This window comes from Lepeophtheirus salmonis, chromosome 13 (assembly GCF_016086655.4).
Source record: "Lepeophtheirus salmonis chromosome 13, UVic_Lsal_1.4, whole genome shotgun sequence".
Taxonomy (NCBI): domain Eukaryota; kingdom Metazoa; phylum Arthropoda; class Copepoda; order Siphonostomatoida; family Caligidae; genus Lepeophtheirus; species Lepeophtheirus salmonis.
In genome coordinates this window covers 6,448,220-6,455,518 of record NC_052143.2, presented here as the reverse complement: position 1 = coordinate 6,455,518, position 7,299 = coordinate 6,448,220, and the positions used below count along the sequence as shown (strand labels likewise).

At 30.8% G+C, this 7,299-nt stretch overlaps 1 long non-coding RNA gene across 1 annotated transcript; it reads right to left on the bottom strand.

The window, feature by feature from the left end:
* Window positions 1-868: 868 nt before the first annotated feature.
* Window positions 869-1,770, bottom strand: LOC139907054 (uncharacterized). The gene is made up of 2 exons (XR_011783367.1): window positions 1,228-1,770; window positions 869-1,171 (listed from the first exon to the last, which is right to left on the bottom strand). It is a non-coding gene; the product is annotated as an uncharacterized lncRNA (long non-coding RNA).
* Window positions 1,771-7,299: the final 5,529 nt, after the last annotated feature.

Below are 7,299 nucleotides of genomic sequence, written 5' to 3'. Positions count from 1 at the left end.
ATCGTATTTTTATGATTGATTTCGCACAAACAAGAGTAATACTCCTAATCAACCAACCTCCAATATTAGAAATTGAAAAAATGGGCGTATTTATTGGAAGATTGAAAAGTAATACACCCAGTGAAATATGCTTATCAACATTTAAAGCTTCAAAATGAATGCCCTTTTATTAAATTGATCAGGATTTGATTCTGACTTCATGAGTTAGTTATTACATTTGCATATTTTAAATATATCTAGCTCCCATGAGCATATTGGAATACCTTAATTGTATAGATTCTCATATTTGGTCCCGAAAGCCCGCAGCTCTCCCGAACCCCGACACGTCGTAGCCCGATATTTTCTTGCCCAATTCACCTCTAGTCTGAACTGTACCCTTATTGTACAACAGATTCAGTCGTAGACAGTTAATCTCACTTATACCCATAATTGGGTGAACATATTTTGATTTTTTTTTAAAGGATACAGGGTTGAGGAGGAAGAAGTTTTATTAGTCAAGATATTTTGGATTATACATTTTTGTTTTTCAACAAAAATATTTCATATTTTTGTTTTTTTAAAGAAAATATTATATATTATTGTTCCTATAATTTAAATTTTATTAAAAAGAAGTTATATACGTAACAAGGGAACATGATTAAGTAACACCATCTCGGTACCTCAAAATGAACATCTTACAGTTAAAAAGTTTTTTCGTTGGCAACTAAATTTAAACCTGAATTTTTCAATTGGTCGTCGTTTCGTTTTTAAGAAAAAAACATCTAAAAGGAAACATTTCAAAAATGAGTGGAAAAAACATAAGCGACCCTGCCCTAACCTATAATCTATATTGATTAAAATTTAATGGAATTAATTATTTTATTATTAATACATTATTATAATACAACCTGAATTGATCTTTTATTTCTTAATACAAAATAGTTGGAACATAAATATTGCGATATACTCGTATATATATCAATGAAAATACATTTCTTTTTTTAAAAAATAGTTGAAAGTACAAATCTAATTTTTGATGTTCTCTTAAGGATGAATCTCATATATCTTTAGACTAAATTTGAAAAATGTTTATTGAGTGATTTATCCTTGAATCCGATTTTTAGTCTTGACAGCAAACGTAGTGTAGGAGAAACCATGAACGTTTATCAGATGAGATTGTTTTCACAAAACGCTATATTGAGAAAATGAGCTCATTATATAAACTATATAATAAAATATCTTAAGTACCTATTCCTAAAAACTATTCAACAAGTTTTCACACACCCATTCCGTCTTTATGCCCCAAAATCCGGGAAAATCGTTTCTTTTGAAAATAAATACATTTTTAATCCTATTTTAACTTTGTAATTTATGACACAAATGAGTTTAAATCAAATTTAGTCAATAGCTTACTTCATAATTGTCTGTTGTCAATATATGTTTTAGATCAGGGATGTCCAACTTTTTCATATAATGTACCGCATTGCCACTTTAAATATTTTAATTTGCCACATAACCTACTAAATTATTTTTTTTTAAGAAATGGTATCATTAAACACCAATTTAAGCCAAATATAAAAAATGACCAAATCTAATTTTTCAAGGCCAAACTGTTTCAAAAAAGACCAATCCGGTAACCTTGTTCAGGATTATATATACATATTTTTTGGGGGGGTTATTTATTTTGATTTTATTTTTTAAATTAAAATTTTTGTCCCGCTGTGTAATTTCATCGAATGAACTTTTTTAGAAAATAAAACCTAAAAAAAAATTTTTTTTCTCTGTTTCTTCATAAAAAAAGTTGCCCCAGAGGGATCAATTTTCAAAAATTCTTTTATTTGGGAAATATTTTTCAATATTTGTATGTGTTATGCGCGTTCTAAACGTTTTGATGATATTGCGACAATTGTGCTAAAAAATACTACTGGAAGTGAGAATGAGTAGTGGGCTAAACTTAAACATTAAGCAGGCTGCAATGGGGCCCACTGGACACGGGTTGGATATCCCTGTATTAGATCGACTATTGATATGATACATATACTACATCAATCAAAATGGTTTTCTCTAATGAAATAACTCATTTGAGTAAGTACTAAACAAAACATAGATCAAATAAAGTTCCAGACCCTTTGGATAGTAAAAAACTATTCAGATGCTTATTTTGAGATTTACAAATTTTCAATATTTACTTTATTACTAAATCCAAAACTTGATGAAGGTAACTTCATGTTATAATTTACGTATTGATTTCACATTGGTTAAATTATATAAAAAGAAAGAAAAAATATTTGACAATTGTCATTAAGAAGATACAAATATTAATGCAAAAGGCAGATTTTACAAAAATAGAAATGAAATTCCGTATTCTTCCATAATTGTAGATGGGTCAATACCATTTCCTACGACTGAAAAAAAATAGATATTATATTATTTAAAAATACCAAGGCTAAGGCTAATAGAAATACAAGGTTATGCCATCATATTAGCCTAGAATTTTTAATTTCCGTAACGACTGCTGAGCAAGACAGACAAGTATGACGTCATAGAGTATAACAGCAGTACTCTAACAGTAACATTCAAGGAAGGCAAAATGTAGCAACTCTTACTAATATGTAGTTATACTCTTTGACGTAACTTTTAAAAAAAGTGGTGGAAGTCAAACATTTGTAAGAAAAGCGTTATGGTTTAATATTGTATTTCTATATAGCTTGATAAAAACGAGGAATATTTATTTTATAAACTAATCAAGAGACATATAATTTTAGCATTTAGCTAAAATATATAAAATAATATATATATTTAAAAAAAATTAACAATGGGACTTTTAGATTAAAAATCACCTTGTTTTAAGAAATCATTAAAAAAAAAATAATAATAATGATTAGATAAATAGAAATGCCAATTGTAAAAAGAAAAAAATAGCGATGTAAATGACATATTATTACTTAGAACTACAACAAGGGATGATAATATATTGGGGTACGTGTAAAAATTGCCCTTAAAATAATTTCATAAAAATATGGTAAATTTGATAAGAAACGACTTATTTGCTGACAAAGAAATCTATAAACCATAATTCATCTATAATCATACTTGCTAATACATTATAATTTTCGAAATAGGCATAGTTTTAAACATCCCTAATTAAAACGAAGCCAAATCTAGGGCTGTAATATTTTATTTATTATGTTAAATAAAAAGTTCTGAGCGTTATTCACTAGATCTCTTTGATGAGCTATATCTCACGAATAATACACTATGCTTAAAGGAACTTAAAAGAAGTTCATCTACCGTTTTGTCTTTGGTGAAGTCAGTTGCGCGTTACAAAATGAAAGTAACAAAGAGGAAATACGATACATTCTTCAGTATCACTATGACCAATGTGAAAAGGTGGAGAAGGCTGCCAATTTTTTTTTTTGCTGTTTATGTCCCCAATATAGTATCAAATGCAAGAGAAAAGCAGTGGTTCCAACGATTCCGTTCTGGTAATATGGACGTCGAAGATGAGGTACACTCTGTTGGGCCAATCATCGAAAATATCGATAAAATAATGGAAATCCTGGAGTTGGGCCGACATGTGAGCACTTATTTAATTACCCGGGAACTGAAGATTAGCCAGAAAAACGTTTGGAACCATTTCTATAAGGGTGATCTTAAGAAGAAAGTCGATGTATGAGTGTCACACGAATTGATTGACGCAAAAAAACCTTTTGGATCGCATTGATGTATTCGACTCTTGACTGAAATATCACGAAATCTATCCATTTTTGAAGGGTATGGCCATTGTTGATGAAAAATTGGTCACATAGGAGAACAAAAGCCGAAAAAAATTGTGGTCTAAGCACATTAAAGCGACTCAAACGATCGCCAACCTCGGATTTATGACCAAGAAGGTTATTTTTTGTGTTTGGTGGGATTGGAAATGAATTATTCACTATGAGTTGGTCCCATCGGGCAAAACACTCAATTCGGACTTATATTGTCAACAACTGACCAGATTGAAGCAGGCGATCGATCAGAAATACCAAGAATTATAGAAAGAGTGTTGTGTTCCATCAAGACAATGCTAGACCGCACCAAAAGCTCCGAGAGTTTGGATGGGAGGTTATGTATATCGCATCCGCCGTATAGTCTAACCATGGCACCAAGTGAGCAACACCCTTTCAAGCATTTGCAAAAATTTATTAATGGTACAAATCAGGCCTCAAGAGAGGCATATGAAAATAAGCTGGTCAAGTTTTTTACCAATAGGGACGAAGACTTCTTCAATCGCGGAATTATGAAATTGTCTTCAAAAGGGATAGAAGTTATTCAACAATTCTGCAAATATTTGATCTAAATCGGATAATCCAAAGTAAGTTAATTTTATTGTCAAAATAAAGCAAAACAAAACAACGCTCAGAACTTTTATTTCAACTTTTATATGTGGTGCATCAACATATAAACAATTTTGAACAAAACTCAAGAAAAGGAGAAAATCCTAGTATATTTTTTTACTTTATATGGTGTACATGTATACCAATATTTCATAGACATATTGAGTCAATTTTAGACTCTTTACTCATATTTGTGGATTGAATTGAGATACATAAACATTTTAAAAATATTTTAGAACCTTTATCTGATTTAAAATACTTATATTGGTCCGGATATGGCATTTCAAATAAAATATATCAATTTCTTATTCTTTTATTGTGACGATCAATTTTGACTACTTTAAGTAGAATTTGCAGCATCTTCAATGGATTAATAAGAACCGTTGTTTTAGTTAAATTGGTGGTGATTTATATATAAATACAAATGGAACTCACACCTAATTTTGATGAAATACATTCTAGCGTGCTTTTGTGTTGACAGTCCACATATTTAGTTACTTAAATATGCATTACAAATAGTTGATAATTTATAAGAGAATGAATTAGCGAATAATCCATTTAATTTAAACAATAATTATTATGGATTACATAGGATATTACATAATAAAATTTAGAGACATAATATTATGTTCCACTGATTTACTTTTCTATCATTAATTATGTTTTTTTAGTATAACCATATGACTATAATTATGTTCATAAAATTACATCTGCCTAAGAAATTAAACGAAAAGTATTACTTGAATTTCAACATTAGAAAGTTAACCCAGAAATATATCTCGATGTAAAATTTAAATGAATTTATCTTTTTGATAACTATTAATGAGGTTTTTATATTTTGGGGAGCATGCTGTGCTTTAATAAGTAATACATAAAAAAAGAGAAATTTAGAATAAATAAATAAAAACCCTTTGGTGTCATAATTAATACTTTTTGTAACTTTTCTTCATTATGAAACCTGAAGGCTTACTCAGGAGCAAATATGAATAAATGATATTTTTGGTTAGAAATCAAAGGCCCTTAACTTTTCCGTTATTTATTTTTTTGTTTTTACGGCCTGCATATTTATTTTTTGATTTGCTTGTTGATATTAAAGAACAAGACTATAAATCAGCATACACAAATTAATTAAATAAAAAAACCTTAAATGTCAATTATACAGGGTCGTTCAGGTAAATCTGGATCACGTTTAACTACATCCTGATCATTAAGGGAAGCAAATAGTGGTTTGAAATTTTATTTGCAAGTTCTAATAACAATAAAAACCCTTCAATGTGTCTGCCATCTTCGCCAATCATTCGCCAGACACGAGGTGGTTAAGGAGTTGTACGTCTTGACCACCTCTGTGGGCGAAAATTTGTCCCAGTACTTGTGTGAATTGGCAGATACCTTCTCCTTTAAGACCTCCTAAAAGAATTAATCCATGGGATTCATATCGAGGGAGTTAGAGGGCCAAGTCTGGGTATCCCAAAATGCCAACCTTCTCTTCTTTCAACACGTTTTCGGTCCTGTAGGCCATGTAAGAGGGATCCGAGTATTTTTGAAAAAGAATACAACACCATAGGCCTCAGCTTTCATCCAAGGAATCAATTGGTCAGGCAGGAGTTCACAGTACCTGTTGGCACACTCCCGATCTTTTGGATCAAAGAATATGGTCGCATTACACTGATGTTGCTCCCAATAACACCAAGGGGCATGAAGCTGACCGGAAACTTGGTTTTAAAGACGTGAGGGACATTAGCTCTTTATGTGTCCAACCATTTGTAGTTGTGGGATATGTCGACACTCCATTGTTTTTATCTTTGCTAAAAGATGATTATGTTACCATGGGACTTCAAATCGTTCAGTAATTTCTTCCGCAGCAGCCCGGGTGGCCTTCATTTGGTCTGTAAGGATATGTATTTTATTGAGACAGCATGACTTCATTCTCGGATCAGTGTTTATGGTTCGGGAGACTGCTGCACGGCTTACTTGGCGGTTTTTGTCAAGATCGTTCATCGTAGTCCCAAGAGATGACTTCATGGACAGTTTCAGGCCTACGAAGAATCTGGGAGTACATTTATATCACTTATATGCCCCTCCGCCATCCAGCGGTTTGTAGACCTTATAGTCTGTGCTCTTTGGATACCTGAGCATCTTCTTGATGTACGCTGGGCTATGTCCCGCACAGCCAATTCAATGAGGGTGTTCCTCCGGTTCTCCTATATCTTAAATACTATTTTTGAATTCAAAATTACGTATCTAACTTAAAGCAAAGGCTCAACCTCTCACTTTAAAATTGAAATAACTGAGTTATAAGCTTTCCTTATTGTTCAGGATGTCGTTAAAGATGGTCCGAATTTACTTGGAAGACCCTGTAGAGAAATATTTCATATTGCTAAGCATGTTGTCAATATTTATATATTTTGTTTTGAACTTCAGAAAGTTGCCTACAAGGAAGCAGAATGAGAAAAATGTACCTGTTCTTTTGGGGTTTATCAATTTCTGTCGATATTAACAAAAATTCAGTTTGTCATTAAAGAAAAAGTACATTCTTTCAAGTGTCTTTTAATTTTGTTGTATATTATTACTATATATAACATAAATGAAGATATTATTTAATAACTTACCGATAACTGAAAGTAAAAAAATAAAACAGGATAAAGCTTTTATTCCAACTTCATATCATTATTGAAAAAAAATAATTTGTAAATATGATATTGCTTCAATTTAAATTTTGTTAAAAATATTCATAAAATCAATTTTGTTTTATCTTATTATTTTTATCTGCCATTGTATTATCACTAAAAAAAAACATTGTCATTAATTACTTTTTTGTAGTTTCACTAATACTATAAGGGTCACTACTCATTCCACATAGAATTGACAAAAAATAGGGCTATTTTTCACTAAAATATAATCTCATGATTTGATGCCATTTTGTATCAATGTAGAAATTTAACAG